The sequence below is a fragment of the Odocoileus virginianus genome, chromosome 8 (genome assembly GCF_023699985.2).
Source record: "Odocoileus virginianus isolate 20LAN1187 ecotype Illinois chromosome 8, Ovbor_1.2, whole genome shotgun sequence".
NCBI lineage: Eukaryota > Metazoa > Chordata > Mammalia > Artiodactyla > Cervidae > Odocoileus > Odocoileus virginianus.
Genome location: NC_069681.1, coordinates 74,270,290 through 74,287,050, shown reverse-complemented (window position 1 = coordinate 74,287,050; position 16,761 = coordinate 74,270,290). Strand labels below are relative to the sequence as shown.

The window sequence follows — 16,761 nt, the reverse complement described above, 5'->3', positions numbered from 1 at the left end:
AATCCATATATTAGAAAAAAGGCTGAAAATAATGATCTAAATGACCATTTCAAAAAGTTAGGGGAAAACTCTTATCAAATTAAGCCCAAAGAAAGTAAAAAAAAAAAAAAAATAGAAACATGTACATAATAGACTCAATTGTCAAGAATTGATCCTTTGGAAAGACTAATAAAATTAATAAACCCTTTACCTATACTGATCAAGAAAACATGAAGGCCCTGATATCAGGTATGAAAGAGAGGATTTTACTACAGACATAAACAGAAAAAATATTGTAAAAAGTTAATTAACAGAAGCTTTAATTAAATAGAGTCAGGAGACCAGAAGGGGGAGCTTTCATACCCTGCAACAATAGCGGAGCCCAACAGGAAGAAGAAAGACTGCTTTTCTTTCTTGGCTAAGACTCACCAATGAAAAGCCATGGACTCCAGCCATCCCAACCTCCTTTCCTGCTTTGCATGATCTTAGTTCCCAGACCAGGAATTGAATCCAGATCCTCGGCAGTAAATATATGGAGTCTTTAAGCACTGGACTGGCAGAGAATTCCAAAAAATAATGTTTCATCACTGGTTAGAATTATCATCTCTTTCCACTCAGACTTCCCCTTGTGTTGAAGCATGTTGGAGATGTTCAGTTGGAGATAGACAGATTGATTTATCTATCGCTATGTTGGCACCAACCAAAATTTTTTAACTTTTTGTTGAAGTATAGTTGAACTAGAATGTTGTTTTAATTACTGTTGTACAGCAAAGTGACTCAGTCATACAAATATATATATATATTCTTTTTCATATTTTTCCCATTATGGTTTATCACAGGATATTGATATTTATATCAGTACCAATATCCTGTGGCTTTTCCTAGTGGCTCAGAGAGTAAAGAATCTGCCCACAATGCAGGAGACCTGGGTTTGATCCCTGGGTCAAGATGATCCCCTGAAGGGCATGATAACCCATTCCAGTATTCTTGCCTGCAGATTTCCATGGACAGAAGCCTGGCAGACTATAGTCCTTGGGGTAGCAAAGAGTTGAGTGTGACTGAGAGAATAGCACTTTTACTTTCACGGGATAGTGAATACTGTGCTATACAGTAAGACCTGTTGATTATGGGTTGGGCAGATACTTGTGTGGTTTGGGTTTAGTGGAATATGTTTATGGGACTCATAGTCACTTCCATGTATAATTAAGTAATTGATAATCATCCAGAGTATAGGAATGGCTTCTAAGAGGATTCCTACCTATTCATGCCAACTCACCATGAACCATGACCAGGATCTAGGACCAGAGTTCATACTACAATACAAAGCATGCAGTATCTAGAGAATAGAGGAGAGACAAGGTTGAAAACATGCAAAGCTAGAGCCTAGTCTGTAGAAAGTTCTTCCAGCCATCAAACGTGTGAAATTGTAACCTGGAGGCTTTGCTTTTCATCAGCACCTGGGCAAAATGGAAGTCCTCTCCTGTCAGGAACGTGTTCAGTCATACTACATGTGTACGGTTTCCCAAGCGGCTCAGCGATAAAGAATCTGCCTGCAATGCAGGAGACCTGGATTTGATCCCTGGGTGAGGAAGATCCTTGGAGAAGGAAATGGCTACCCACTCCAGGATTCTTGCCTGGGAAACCTCATGGACAGAAAAACCTGGAGGGCTACAGCCCACGGGGTCCCAAGAGTTGGACACGACTTAGCGACTAGACCACCGTCACCAACGCAACAGGTACAAGCATAAACAAACCATTCACTATTTTAAAAAGTGTGAGTGGCATAAAATAGAATTTGTCAAAATTCCCACATTTGTTGGACAAAACCTAGCATGGCTTGTGTGAAGTAACACATTTTCCACTTCTATTATTGGGCTGATTCTTAATACATCTAACACATCTTTTCCATACAAACTCTGGTGGTTCTAAACTAGACAACATGAGACACTGGAACCAATGCAGTGAAATGATGCTGAAATCTTACTGCTTACTATGAAAGGAATTTCATTGATATTTTCCCAAATTTGACAATGGTTCTAAAAATTCACATGGCATAACAATCATGAGTTGTAATGCAGAAATTCCAAACTATTAATAATTTTTAAAATTGGCCATGTTTACTAAAAAAAACTCTGGGAATTTAGATTTATATTTTTTTTTAAAAAAAGATTCTCTCTGCTTATTTAATTTGAACCCCTAACCCAGAAATGTACAAACATTTTTCTCAGAAAGTAAAAAAATTACTTGAAAGCCAAGAAAATTTATCTATCTGGCTAAACATAAACAAAATGTCAAAGATGAAAAATGGGTAATTGACTAGGGGAGTATTGGGTAATTGACTAGGGGAGTATTGGGTAATTGACTAGGGGAGTGGATGGGATTTTTTGTCATTGAGGGGGAAAGTTTGGAGCTAGTAATGATATGATGAAATATATGTGTGTGTGTTGTGTGTGTGTGTGTGTATCTGCCCTCAACTTTCATGGCCAGCTCAGCTCTAGATGGTTTTTTAATTTCAGAAAGGAGAAAACAAACAAAGAGAAGAAAATAGAGGAAGGAGAAAGAGTAATGGAGAAAAGAGAAAAAAAGAGAAAGGAAGGGGTGGGCAGAGAGAGCCAAGACTCACTATATCTTCTAAGCCTTTTAAGCCTCTGCTTTGATTTGGAAACTCAGCCTAGGCTGGTTAAAGTTCTCTTAATACTTGCACAGTCTCCTTTGCCTATAACCAGAAGGACACAAATAGCTCTAGCTTAAGGAAAGTAACTTAACTCTTAAGATGACCATTTAGTACTCCCTTGCTGAACCTCTCTGCTGTGTGTATGCATGTGTGCTCAGCTGTGTCCAACTCTTTACAACCCCATGGACTGTAGCCCTCCAGGTTCTTCTCGCCATGGAGTTCTCCAAGCAAGAATACTGGAGTGAGTTGCCATTTCCTACTCCAGGGCATCCTCCGACCCAGGGATCAAACCTGTGACTCTTGCCTTTCCCGCATTGGCAGGTGGATTTTTACCACTGCGCCACCCAGGAAGCCTGCACCTCTCTGTTAAGTATCCAGAAATAGCCTGTGTGTACTATTGGTCTTTTAGAGTCTATCAAGTGTACACTGCGCTCCAATCTATTAGCAAAATGTAAACTTCTGATTTATGTCACTGACACCACAGAAGGTGGAATGTATGGGCAGGGGGAAGGGGGTGGGATCTATATGGTCCAGAAATATGTATAATCAATGTAGTCATTTTTGTTGATAGAAAGGTAATATTGGTTTAAGTGTTGTTAAAAGTTACTTGCTATTTTAACTCTTAAAATGACTTCATAATTCATTAGTCACATTGCTTTTCATCCCCAGTGGAGAATTTTAAATCCCCAAATTTTTACAAGAGACCAAAATACAAGTACAAGAGTGTCATCAAGGAATTTTAACATTTCAGAGGGACTCTCTGATGACTCAGAGTTCAAATTCCACTGTGCAGAGAATGCTGTCAGTCTTTAGGTTATTAATAAGTAAAACCACATGAAACTGAAAATATTCTGGTTGTTACAAACTGATAACTATGATTAACACTTCTGTTTTCTGGAAGAAATTTCAGGCAGTTTTTTGGTTTATCTCACGGCTAATTTATTTTTTTTTTTTGGCTGTAGGGCTTTTGGGATCTTAGTTCCCTGACCAGGGATGAATCCGGGCCCAAGCAGTGAAAGCGCTGAGTCCTAATCACTGGACTGCCAGGGAATTCCCTCCTGGCTAATTTGTGTGTGCGCGTTTGTGTGTGCGCGCGCGTGTGTGTGCACTCAATTGTGTTTGAGTCTTTGTGACCCCACGGACTGTAGCCCTCCAGGTTCCTCTGTCCATGGGATTTCCCAGGCAAGAATACTGGAGTGGGTAGCCATTCCCTTCTCCAGGGTAACCTTCCTGACTCTAGGATCAACTTGCATTTCCTGCCTTGGCAGGTGGATTCTTTACCACCGGGCCACCCCCCTCCTTCCTTTAAAAGTCGCTGAACACTGTTTATAATAGCCAGGACATGGAAGCAACCCAGATGCCCATCAGCAGACGAATGGATGAGGAAGCTGTGGTACATATACACCATGGAATATTACTCAGCCATTAAAAAGAATTCATTTGAATCAGTTCTAATGAGATGGATGAAACTGGAGCCCATTATACAGAGCGAAGTAAGCCAGAAAGATAAAGACCATTACAGTATACTAACACATATATATGGACTTTAGAAAGATGGTAACGATAACCCTATATGCAAAACAGAAAAAGAGACTCAGATGTATAGAACAGACTTGTGGACTCTGGGAGAAGGCGAGGGTGGGATGTTTCAAGAGAACAGCATTGAAACATGTATATTATCTAGGGTGAAACAGATCACCAGCCCAGGTTGGGTGCATGAGCCAAGTGCTCGGGCCTGGTGCACTGGGAAGACCCAGAGGGATCGGGTGGAGAGGGAGGTGGGAGGGGGGACTGGGATGGGGAATACATGTAAATCCATGGCTAATTCATTTCAATGTATGACAAAAACTACTGTAATGATGTAAAGTAATTAGCCTCCAACTAATAAAAATAAATGGAAAAAAAATAAATAAAAAAAAAGAAAAGAAAAAGTAAAAAAAAAAATTATAATATGGGACATATGTCTTATAAGCAACACTTCAGCTAAATCTGAGGCAATACCCTATAATACAACACTTTTATATTTCAAAAAAATAAATAAATAAATAAAAGTCGCTGAAGCTCACTTTCCAGACTAACCCCAAATCACACAAATCTATTCAGATTTGAATTAAGGTGCAGACCAGGAAATGATTAGAAGCTGCTATTAGACTGATGTAACGAAATGTAAAGACTTCAAAGGTAGAGGGCTGTTGAGATACGACCATGAAAATGTACTGGTTGATTTCAAAGTTGTTGGCAGCGATGGTGTCAATGTTCTTTGAAGGTAGATGGTTGGATGGGGATGCATCACCATGATTGCAGTTGGATGGAGAGGTGCAGAGAAATGAAGAGAGGACTTCCCTGACGGTCCAGTGGTTAGGACTCTTCCAGTTCAGGAAATGCAGGTCTGATCACTGGTCAGGGATCTAGGATGCCGAGGCAGGCTGTGAGGCACAGCCAAAAGATGAAAGAAAAGAAGAGGAATGAACAGAGTCACTGGATGAGGGTACAGCTGGATTTAGGAAATGGAAAGTTGTGTAAGAAGTTACAGTTAGAAAAGGGTAGCGGTGATCGAGAGGAATGCATAATGTACTAGATTTTAATTTAAACTCCCAAACCAAAAACATGATTTGAAGAAGTGATCAGCCAAATAAAGACTGGCCTGGGTGAATTATTCTGGAAGGTACCCCCAGGTTCACATCTCCTGACACCAAGTCAGTAGCCTGTGATCCTAAGTACCTATGATAGCTAGCCTGAGCTTCTCTTAGTCTGATAAGTAAACTTGCAACTCTGGGAAAGTATACAGATAAGGTTTAAGATGGTTAAAAAAAACACGAAGGCAGATTAGAGTATTTTTGAATTTTGAATATTTTTGAATATGTGCTGTCATAAGTTTTGTAATCATTGTTATAGTTTCTATGTTTTGTTCATGATTTGAGATATTTGATATGTTTTAGAGACTGACAGATTTACATCTTTAAGTGACATACTTAAAAGTATTTAACTAATTAAATTTCTATTCACAGTTTAAGTATTTAAGGGAACTTTATTGTTAAAATCTACAAGTTTTGCTTTATTTTTCATGTAAATACCCCTTAAATGCTGAGGAAGTTTGATTGGATTTTATTAGTCATTTAGGGTGTTAAAAAGGAATACATTTAATAAATGTGTGACTTATGGTTTGAAATGTCTAAGAGGATTTGATAAAACTGTTAAATATTTGAGAGATTTAATAATAAATTATAGTAATAATTTCAATTTATAACATAATTATTAACCAAGAAAAAGTAAAAAGTGTTTTAAATTTTAAAACAAACTATATTAGATTTATAAATAAAATAAGATTTGTAAGTTGAGCTCAAAAACTTCAAAAAATTAAGTCCCCAAATTTGCAAACATAACTAAATATTTGTTAAAATAAAAATAGCTGTAAATGCCCCAAGACATTGATCGATTACATGAACAATGATTCATCCATGTGATGGAATTTCTAACTATAATAAGTAATTTTGTAGAAAAATCAACATGGATAGCATTTGATTAAAAAAACAAGCTATAAGAGTATCATAAGATGATCCTATTTTCTAAAAATATTAATTTTTAACTTTTAAAGTCTATGTATATATACATGCTGGAGATGAAAATGGCAACCCACTCCAGTACTCTTGCCTGGGAAATCCCATGGACTGAGGAGCCTGGCAGGATACATACAGTCCATAGGGTCACAAAAGAGTCAGACGCGACTTAGTGACCAAACAACAGCAACATACATGCACAGAGAAAAATCTGGATGGACAAACATCAAATTGTTAGTAGTTACTAGTTGATACTTACAGGTATTTGTGTATGAGTGTGCCCTTTCCAATCTTTTTGGTATTAAACATATATACTCTTTCTAGAAAAAGGATGCTCTTTTTAAAAGAGGTAAAAATGGAGGTAATAGTGCGGAAGTAGCAACGAGGAACTAGGAGAATGTGGTGGTCCAGGCTCCACCACACCATCATCCCTCCACATCCCTGGGGGTTGGTTTCAAGACCCTCGAGGACACCAAATTTCAAGGATGCTCAACTTTCTTACATAAAATGGCTTGGCATTTGCATATAACCTACATGCATCCCCCTCCTGTGCACTTTAAATCACCTCCAGATTATGTATAATCCTAATACTTACAGATGGGCTTCCCAGGTGGCGCTAGTGGTAAAGAACCTGCCTGCCAATGCAGGAGATACAAAAGATGTGGGTTCCATCCCTGGGTCGAGAAGATCACCTGGAGGAGGGCATGGCAACCCACTCCAATATTCTTGCCTGGAGAATCCCATGGACTGAGGAACCTGGCCGGCTACGGTCCATGGAGTCACAAAGATTCAGATACGACTGAGCATGCACACACATACGGAACTCACAGCAGGGGTGAGGCGGGGCTGATAGAGTGGGGCTGCTGCTGCTGCTAAGTCGCTTCAGTCGTGTCCGACTCTGTGCGACCCCATAGACGGCAGCCCACCAGGCTCCCTCGTCCCTGGGATTCTCCAGGCAAGAACACTGGAGTGGGTTGCCATTTCCTTCTCCAATGCATGAAAGTGAAACGTGAAAGTGAAGTCGCTCAGTCGTGTCCGACTCTTAGCAACCCCATGGACTGCAGCCTTCCAGGCTCCTCCATCCATGGGATTTTCCAGGCAAGAGTACTGGAGTGGGGCGCCATTGCCTTCTCCGGATAGAGTGGGCAGTCCAGGGCAAATCTAGATGGAAAGAAAGGGTTCGGCAGACTGGAAGTGACAAGGGAAAGGATGAGAAGGGGAGATGGTTCACTCTGGACAGAAACAGCATCAAGTATGGGTCGTGGACACCAGGTAGAACATAATGGTCTAGTTTACTATGACTGTTACTCTGGGTTATATGGAATAGTGGTGGGAATAAAAACAGGGTACAGGCAAGGCTGTTGTTACCAAGAGACTCCCAGATACAGTGGATTAAGTACATCAAAGTTCATTTCTCTCCTCAGCATGGTAGAGTTACATATGTCACCCAGGCTTTCTGGGTTCCCTTCTGAATCCCAAATACCTTCCATATGTGGCTCCACATCCCTAGGATGCCATTAAAAAAGATTGATTTATTTTGACTGTGGGACAGTCTTTGTTGCTGCGCAGGCTTTTCTTTAGTTGGGGTGAGCGGGGGCTGCTGCCTCGTTGCAGTGCGTGGACTTCTTGTGGTGGCTTCTCTTGTTGCAGAGCACAGGCCCTAGGGTATGGAGGCTTCTGTGGTTGTGGCTCCTGGGCTCCAGAGAACTGGCTCCCTAGCTGTGGTGTCCCCGTTGATCCGCTCTGTGGCATGTGGAATTTTCCTGGAGCAGGGATCTAACCCGTGTACCCTGCATTGGCAGGCAGATTCTTATCCACTCACTCACCGGTGATGTCCCAATGCCGTCTTTATCTGCACCACCAAAATGCAATTACAGTCCTGTCCATGTTGCAGGTCAGAGGAAAGAAAAAGCACATATGGAATACAAGAAATTTCCTTTTAAAAAATTGTTTATTTTGAAATAATTCCAAATTCACAGAAAAATTTTCTGAATAGTAAAAACAATTCCTATATCTTCTTCACCAAGATTCTCCAGTTAATATTTTTTTGCATTTATTCTGTTGTATTCATGCTCTCTTTATAGACACACAGAGAGAGACTAGTCCCTGAACACCCTGGTTTGTAGTGCCCCCAAAGCAGACCAAGGAATTGTTCAAACAGCTAAAGAGCCTGAAGGAATATAACAGTGAAGTGTAACATGTATTCCTGAATAGGACCCTGGACCAGAAAGGAAAAGAGATATTGTGGTAGATAAAATCTGAAAGATATCTGTGAAAGCTTGGCCGTGTTTGTACTAATGCTGGTTTCCTGAATTGGAGGTTTTGTATCCTTGTTTATATAGGAAGATGTCTGTAAACACCCTACAAAGCAGTGTGCTTAGGGACTAGTCTCTATATGTGTCTATATGATTCATTCTTGGAAGGAGCACCACAGAAATGACTGTGTTCTCCTCAGTGCAGGCATCAAAAGACATTCCATGTTGATCCGTTGCTGTAGGTGATATTAACTTTGATCACCTGGTCAAGTTGGTGTCTGCTAGTTTTCCCTGCTATAGAGTCACCACTCTGTAATTGATTGGTATTTTGTAGGGAGGTATTCTGACTGTAACATTCTTCTATTCCATGTCAAATACCTACCTCCTGCTTTAGCATCCACTGATGACTCCTGTCTGAATCCACCATCTCTATGAAGGCTGCCGAATAGTAATACATTGTGACACAAAATGTGGCATCATCATCCTTGGCTTTATGGAAACAAAGTTTTAGAAAGGCCATTGTGATCCTAGTAGGAAGGAGACAGGGATGATGGTATTGGGGTGACTATAACAATCTGGGTAAGACAGTTGTGAAAATGATCGGCAACTCAAGGTAGAATGGAGGGAGGGAACATAGTGAAAACATATTTAGGACCCAGCTCCTAATCTATCAATAGATAAGATGACAAGCTGAATGTAAAGATTTAAAAGAAGTTCCTATGAGAGTGACAGGTGACTCTGGCAGCACATTTTGATTATTTTGAAAATGGGTGAGGCAGGTATAACTACAGATTGTTGTTGCTCAGTCATGTCCGACTCTGGACACTAGGGACTGCAGCACACCAGGCTTCCCTGACCTTCACCAACTCCCAGAGTTTGCTCAAGCTTGTGTCCATTGAGTCGATGATGCCATCCCACCATCTCATCCTCTGTCATCCCCTTCTCCTCCTGCCTTCAATCTTTCCCAGCATCAGGGTTTTTTTTTCCAATGAGTCAGGTGGCCAAAGTATTGGAGGTTCAGTTTCAGCATCAGTCCTTCCAATGAATAATCAGAGTTGATTTCTTTTAGGATTGATTGATGGATCTCCTTGCAGTCCAAGGCACTCTCGGGAGTCTTCTCCAACACCATAGCTCAAAAGCATCAATTCTTTGGCGCTCAGCTTTCTTTATGGTCCAACTCTCACGTCCATACATGACTAATGGAAAAAACAAAGCTTTAACTAGATGGACCTTTGTTGGCAAAGTACTGTCTCTGCTTTTTAATACACTGTCTCTCATATTATCTAATTACAGATAACCTGAATCTTTGGCGTCAAGACGGTGCTGGAAATAGATGAGCAGACCAGGAGGGCAGAATGGAGACAGAAGGATTTAACACAGTGGAACACCAGCATTTGAGGAGAGGAAGAAGGCAGGGGAGGAGGAGCTGACAAAGAGGGTTAAGAAGGTTTTATCTGAGAGGTAAGCAATTCAAAGACAGTGGCTGTAGTTAATAAGACATTAGCAGATTAACTGGCTAATTACCACCTAATGAACTGTATTATCACCTCAGAGAAGTCTGAAGAATAGAAACTAACAGATTTCACCTGGGAGTTGATAAGAGTGGAGAAAGATAAATCCCAAAGAGCCCCAGGTAGGCAGGGAGCAGCACAAAGACCGCGGATGAACAGGTTTGTGTAGGAAGAATGAGAAACCCAGAACTAATTAGCATCCCCCTCTCCTCCATCAACTTCTTGGTTCTGAGCAGGGGCCACTCTTTTTATTCCTCTGCAAAACAGTGTTTCTTTTCTTCCAGCATTACCTATCTGCCCTCCCCTCTCATCACCCAGACCCACGGAGGAACAGAGAACAACACCACGAGCTTTACTGTTAACTAAAGTTGTTACCAAACATATTTTAATAGCTTTAAATGTTTTACCTCGAGAAACTACTAGAGAAATAAAAACAAAGCAAAAAGTGAGTGGAATAGAGGGACAGAACTCTGCAAAAATAGCAGTAGAGCAGTGTGTTAGTTACTGTTCTCCTTGAGATACAAATCAGTCCAGGATAGCTCTCACTCAGCCCCCTTCCTCTGAGGATCTATGAGATGCCTGGGGAAGTTTCCTTACTTGGGTTGGGTCCTGAATCAAATGATTCCTTTTTTAAACCCAAGGTTACTTCTGCTGCTGACTCTTGCACGCATGCAATTCTCAGTTTCTTTCTTCCTTTTTTTTTTTTTTTTTGTTGTTGTTTTAAAAAATGTATTTACTGAGATAAAATTCCCAAACCTTCCAAGTCACTCACTTAAAATGGACAAATCAGTGGTTACAGTATATTCCCAGAGCTGTGCAGTCATCACCATCACCTAAGTTAAGAAATGTTATCACCCCACAAAAAGAAACCTTAGATCCCGTTAGCAGTCATTGTTCATCTATGATGACTACCCCCCCACCCCCAACTGCCCCAGTGCTAGGAAACCACTAATCTACTTTCAGTCTGTACTGATTTGCCTATTCTGGACAACTCATGTTAATGGAATCACATCATTTGTGGTCTTTTGTGACTGTTTTCTTTCACTCAGCCTACTATTTTTAAGGCTCACCATGATGTAGCATCTGTCTTTCCTTTTCTCTGGCCAAATAACATTTCATTGCATGAATACACCAAAATTTTGTTTTCCCACTCATCAGGTGATGGGCGTTTGGGTTGCTTTCACTTTTTCACTATGTTCTTGTTGCCAAGAACATTCATGCACAAGTGTTTGTAAGGATACACATTTTCATTTCTCTTGGGTATATACTTAGGAGTGGAACTGCCATGCTAAGTTGCTTCAGCCCTATCTAACTCTTTAAGACCCTCTGGACTGTAGCTAACCAGGCCTCACTGTCCATGGGATTCTTCAGGCAAGAATACTGGAGCGGGTTGCCATTTCTTTCTCTAGGGGATCTGCCTGACACAGGGATGGAACCTGTGCCTCTTAAGTCTCCTGCGTTGGTAGGTTCTTTACCACTAGCATTAATTTGTGTTTAATCTTATAAGAAACTGCCAGCCTGCTTCCCAAAGCAGCTGCACCATTTTCCAACCCACCAGCACTGTAGGAGTGTTCTGATTTCTCTACATCCTCACCAGTACTTGTTAATTGTCTTTTTGATTCTCAGTTTCTTCTTATCAGAACCTTCTGCTTTTCTATCTGGATGGGAGTGTAGGACCCAATGAAACTGCCAACTCTGTTACTCCTGAGCTCTGTGGACAAGAAAAGCAAGTCCCTTTTGGGAATTCCCTGGTGGTCCAGTAGTTAGGACTCAGCACGTTCACTGCCACAGCCGGGGTTCAGTCCCTGGTTGGGGAGCCAAGAACCACGTAGAGCCCTATGCCAAGGTCACAAGTTTGGAGCCTTATACCAAGGTCAGAGGACAACAATTTCCAGAATTAACCAAGCTCCATAGCAACAGTTGCCATGAGCCTCCTGATCTAAACCAGCCAGTCTCCTGATGTCATATTAGGTAAAATACCCACTCTATCACCCACCATATACCATCCTAACCAATTACCTAATGCCACCCTTCCAATAGGAATTTTCTCTGTCTTGAGGCTATAAAAATTGGCTGTGTGTGTGTGTGTGTGTGTGTGTTAGTAGCTCAGTCGTGTCTGACTCTTTGCGACCCCATGGACTGTAACCCGTCAGGCTCCTCTGTCCATGAGATTCTCCAGGCAAGAATACTGCAGTGGGCTGCCATTTCCTTCTCCAGGAAAGATTGGCTATGAGCCCGCAAAAGGTGTCAGCTCTCCCTCAAGCCGGCTCGCTGTTCTAACAGCGTCTCCCACTCTAATAAACTGTTCTCTCTTTCTGCCTCACTTCTGGAAATTCTTTCCCAACCCTCGCTAAGACCATGACAAACCCTGCAAGCCAAGTGGGGCAGGCAAAACAAAATTAATTAATTTAATTAATTAAATTTTAAAAAGAAAGAAAAACAAGTCCTATTTTAATATCTGAAAATTCCACTGCTAGGCTTTGGGCCAGCCTACACTGAACAGCCTGGAGGAGGGCATGGCAACCCACTCCAGTATTCTTGCCTGGATAATTCCACGGACAGAGGAGCCTGGCGGGCTACAGCGCATGACGTTGCAGAGTTGGACGCGACTGAAGCAACTTAGCATATAGGCACGCTGACCGGGCCTCCCTGTCTTCACCCTTCCTGAGGTCCTCTTTCTCTGGTTCCCTAGGGGGAGGGGCTAGGGTGCTATCCTGTCCTCCCCCCCCAATCAGTCCCCTTATTTTCCTTGCCCCTTCGGGGTTGTGGCTCCTCCAAGTCCTCTCCTCTTGGCTGTGACAATAGAGCCACTTTTGATCTCCCCTAATATGTAAATGGATCCAAGTTCCCTCTCTCATAATCTGCTTTCCATAGGTCCACTCCTGTCTATTCCATTTGTCTAATGTATGTTAATTAGTTGGGTGTTAAGATGTTCTTGGTTTGCTAAAACTCTACCCCTTTCCTTCAATTTTGTTTTTATTTTCATTATATATTTATTTTAGCCTACACGGGTCATACTACATAGTTTTGTATCCTTCTTACCTTAAGCTCTTTGAAAGCATAATTTTTAAAAATTGAAGTATAGTTTATTTGGGCTTCCCCTGTGGCTCAGTGGTAAAAAGATTCTGCCTGAAATACAGGAACCACAGGAAATGCAGGTTTGAGCCCTGGGTCAGGAAGATGCCCTGGAGAAGGAAATGGCAAACTGCTCTAGTATTCTTGCCTGGAGAGTCCCATGGACAGAGGAGCCTGGCAGGCTACAGTCATAGAGTTGCAAATAGTCGGATATGTCTGATGCAACTGAGGATGTATGCACACATAGCTGATTTAGAATGCACTAATTTCTGCTGTACAACATAGTGATTCAGTTTTATATATATGTACATTTAAAATATGTACATTTTATATATGCATACATCTTGTATATACATTCTTTTCCATTACAATCTATTATAGGATAGAGAGTATAGTTCCCTGTGCTTTACACTAGGATCTGGTTTTTATGCAAGCATAATTTTTAATTGTTCCCATTTTTGTGTTAACTTCCAAGTTATCCAGATTATATCTCTTTGCAAAACAAAATATCAATTTGAAATCTATTTAACAAAGCAGTTAACAACTGATCTGTAGAGGAATCATATGCATTCATTTCTAGGCATTGATTTCAAAGGAGACCAAACCATCAATCCTAAAGGAAATCAACCCTGAATATTCATTGGACGGACTGATGCTGAAGCTGAAGCTCCAGTACTTTGGCCACCTGATGCAAAGAGAAGACTCATTGGAAAAGACCCTGATGCTGGGAAAGATTGAGGGCAGGAAGACAAGGGGACGACAGAGGATGGGATGCCTGGATGGCATCACTAACTCAATGGGCATGAGTTTGAGCAAGCTCCGGAAGATGGTGAAGGAGAGGAAAGCCTGGTGTGCTGCAGACCATGGGGTCACAAAGAGTCAGACATGACTGAGGGACTGAACAATAGCAACAGTTGATTTCAAAATCTCTCTCTTGTTCATTAAATTGCATCCTCCCTCCCCCGACCCCAAAATATTTTGGAGTTCTAGCCCCCTTATCTCAGAATGTGACCTTATATGGAAGTAAGTTCTTTACAGAGGTAGTCAAGTTACAATGAGGTCATTCAGCTGGATTCTCATCCAGGATGACTGGTGTCCTCATAAAAAAGGGGAAATCTGAACACAGAGACAGACACACAGAGGAAGAAGTGAAGATGGGAAGATGAAGACAGAGAGCAAGGTGGTGCAGGAGAAGCCAAGGAATGCCAAAGATTGCCGCTAAAGCCCCAGAAGCTAGGAGCACGAGGCATGGGGCAGATTCCCCCATACAGCTCTCGAAAGGCAACCTACCCCCATCTTCATCTTGAATCTCTTGCCTCCAGAACCGTGAGACAATAACTATTTGCTGTTTAAGCCATTCGGTTTGTGGTACTTTGTTACAGCAGCCTTAATAAGCGAATACATTATCTGTTGTCAAGAACTGTAAGAAGATGATTATTTAGATCATCTTAGACCTAAACAGCTATCACAAAATACTGCTGTCAGGGTTTTGCAGTTCCTCTGTTTGAATCTTGGAAACAGTTCCCAGGGTTATGCTCTAGGTCATCTCATTCAGGTGGGTCAGTAACATGACAGCAAAGAGTAGCTGATGACATCTAAGGAAGAATAGTTAGCTTCTGCACATTCAGGATGACTTCACTGATCCATGATTTCAAAGTTTTCCACGCTCCCCCAAATCTTTTTATTATAGAAAATTTCTAAAAGGAGTATAATGAGTTTACTTAACTATCAGGCTTGATGTTAGTCTCCCAGGGTCAGTTTGATTCCTCCACTCAAATCCCCCACGTCAAATTACTTTGAAGAAAATCTCAGGCTTTATATCATTTTAAAGCAGCTTTTTTTGAGAACTAATTGACATGTCTTATAGTTTGCCTACTCAGCGCACAAGTCAATGGTTTTTAGTATACTTACAGCATTACGCAACCATTGCCATAATCTGATTTTAGAACATTTTCATCATCCCAAAAAGAAATCCTGTATTCATTGGCTGTCATTTTCTATTCTTCCCTCAATATCTCCATTTTATGTCATTTTATCCATAAGTATTTCATAGACACTTATACAAAGATAGGAACTATTTTAAAAGTACATACAATATCATTTAGTGCACAGTAAAATTTTAAATAATGATTATTTAATATCAAAGATAAAATCTATGGGCACATTTACTTGATTATTCTCTATATATTTTTCACTTTGCTTAAATCAGAAGTCAAATAAAATCTTCACATTGCACACTTCAATTGTTTGATATTATGTTTGTTTTCTTTTAAACTATAGGTCATGCCTCAAACTCTCTTTTTTCTTACAAATTTTTGTTGATGAAACCAGGTTATTTGTTTTATAAAGTTCACTAGGGTCCAGAATTTTCTGACTATATCCTTGTGTCATTGTTTACCATGTTGCATTGTCCCATGTGTTTCCTATAAAGTGGTAGTTGAATTTTAATGGGGTTTTAAACCCTTAAAATAATTTTTGTTTGTTTAGATAAGATTTTTTCATAGGTGGAAATGTGTCAAACTGACACCTTAGATGAGTTTTCTTTTACTATGAAATATATTATTCACTGCTATAGTGAATAAAAATTATATTTTAAAGAAGAAGAAGAAAATGAATATCCAGCATCCATCACAAAAGGTAAAAAGCAATAGAGTATTGCCAATAACTAATGAAATCTCTTTTCACCCCATTCTAGGGGTAAACGTTATTCTGACTTTTTTATTTTTGGCCATGCTGGGTCTTCGTTGGTAGGTGGTCTTTTCTCTAGTAACTGAGCAGGGCTACTCCTTGTTGAGATGTGAGGATTTCTCACTGTGGTGGCTGCCCTTGTTGGGGAGCACAGGTTCTACGAGCTCCAGCCTCATCAGCTGTGGCCCTTTGTTGTACAGAAACATGAGGGATCTTCCCGGACCAGGAATCAAACCTGTGTTCCCTGCATTGGCAGGCAGATTTTTATCCACTGTACCACCAGGGATGTCTAATCCTGACAGCTATTCCTTCACTTTCTTTATATCCCTTATGAGTATATTCCTAAAGAGAATATTGCTTGGTTTGCCTTTATTACTCTATGACCTGCTTTCTCTCCCTCTCAACATGATGCTTTTGAGATTCATCCATGCCATTTCTTGTAACCGTAGTTCATTCATTTTTACTGGTATACGATCAGTACGTTAGATGAATAGACTCCACTTTATCTTTTCGTTAGCAGGCATTTGGATTGTCTCCAAGTTTTTGACATTAGAAATGATCATGCAATGAACACTCTTGTCATACCTCCCAGTATATGTGTACAAACTTTCTCTAAGGTATATGTATATCCGGGGTGAAACTTCAGTGTAAGATGTGCAGATGCTCAACATCAGTAATCGATGGCTAATTATTGTCCAAAGTGTTTATACCAATTTAGACTCCTGCTAGCAGTGGACAAAAGTTACCCATTGATTCAAATTCTTGCTAATGTTTGGTATTGGCAGATTTTGCCAGTTGGTGGGTTTGAATTCTCTATTGATAAAAGACAAGTAAAACTGTACTATATGTAGTCGATATTTCAACTGAATTCACAGGAATCCTGTTCCAACATTCCTTCTGTTTGTCCCTTATTTTCAGCAAACCACAGCACTTTGTATTTTTAAAGTGCCATTGCTCAAGGCTATGGTTTTCCCAGTGGTCATGTATGGATGTGAGAATTGGACTGTGAAGAAAGCTGAGTG

General features: G+C 40.6%; 1 protein-coding gene across 1 annotated transcript in view; it reads left to right on the top strand.

The window, feature by feature from the left end:
- Positions 1 to 9,746: 9,746 nt before the first annotated feature.
- Positions 9,747 to 16,761, top strand: part of FLT3 (fms related receptor tyrosine kinase 3) — a 78,200-nt gene continuing 71,185 nt past the window's right edge. The window contains exon 1 of the mRNA XM_020882206.2: positions 9,747 to 9,926. The gene's annotated coding sequence lies outside the window, so the exon portion shown is untranslated. The remainder of the gene's footprint in view (positions 9,927 to 16,761) is intronic.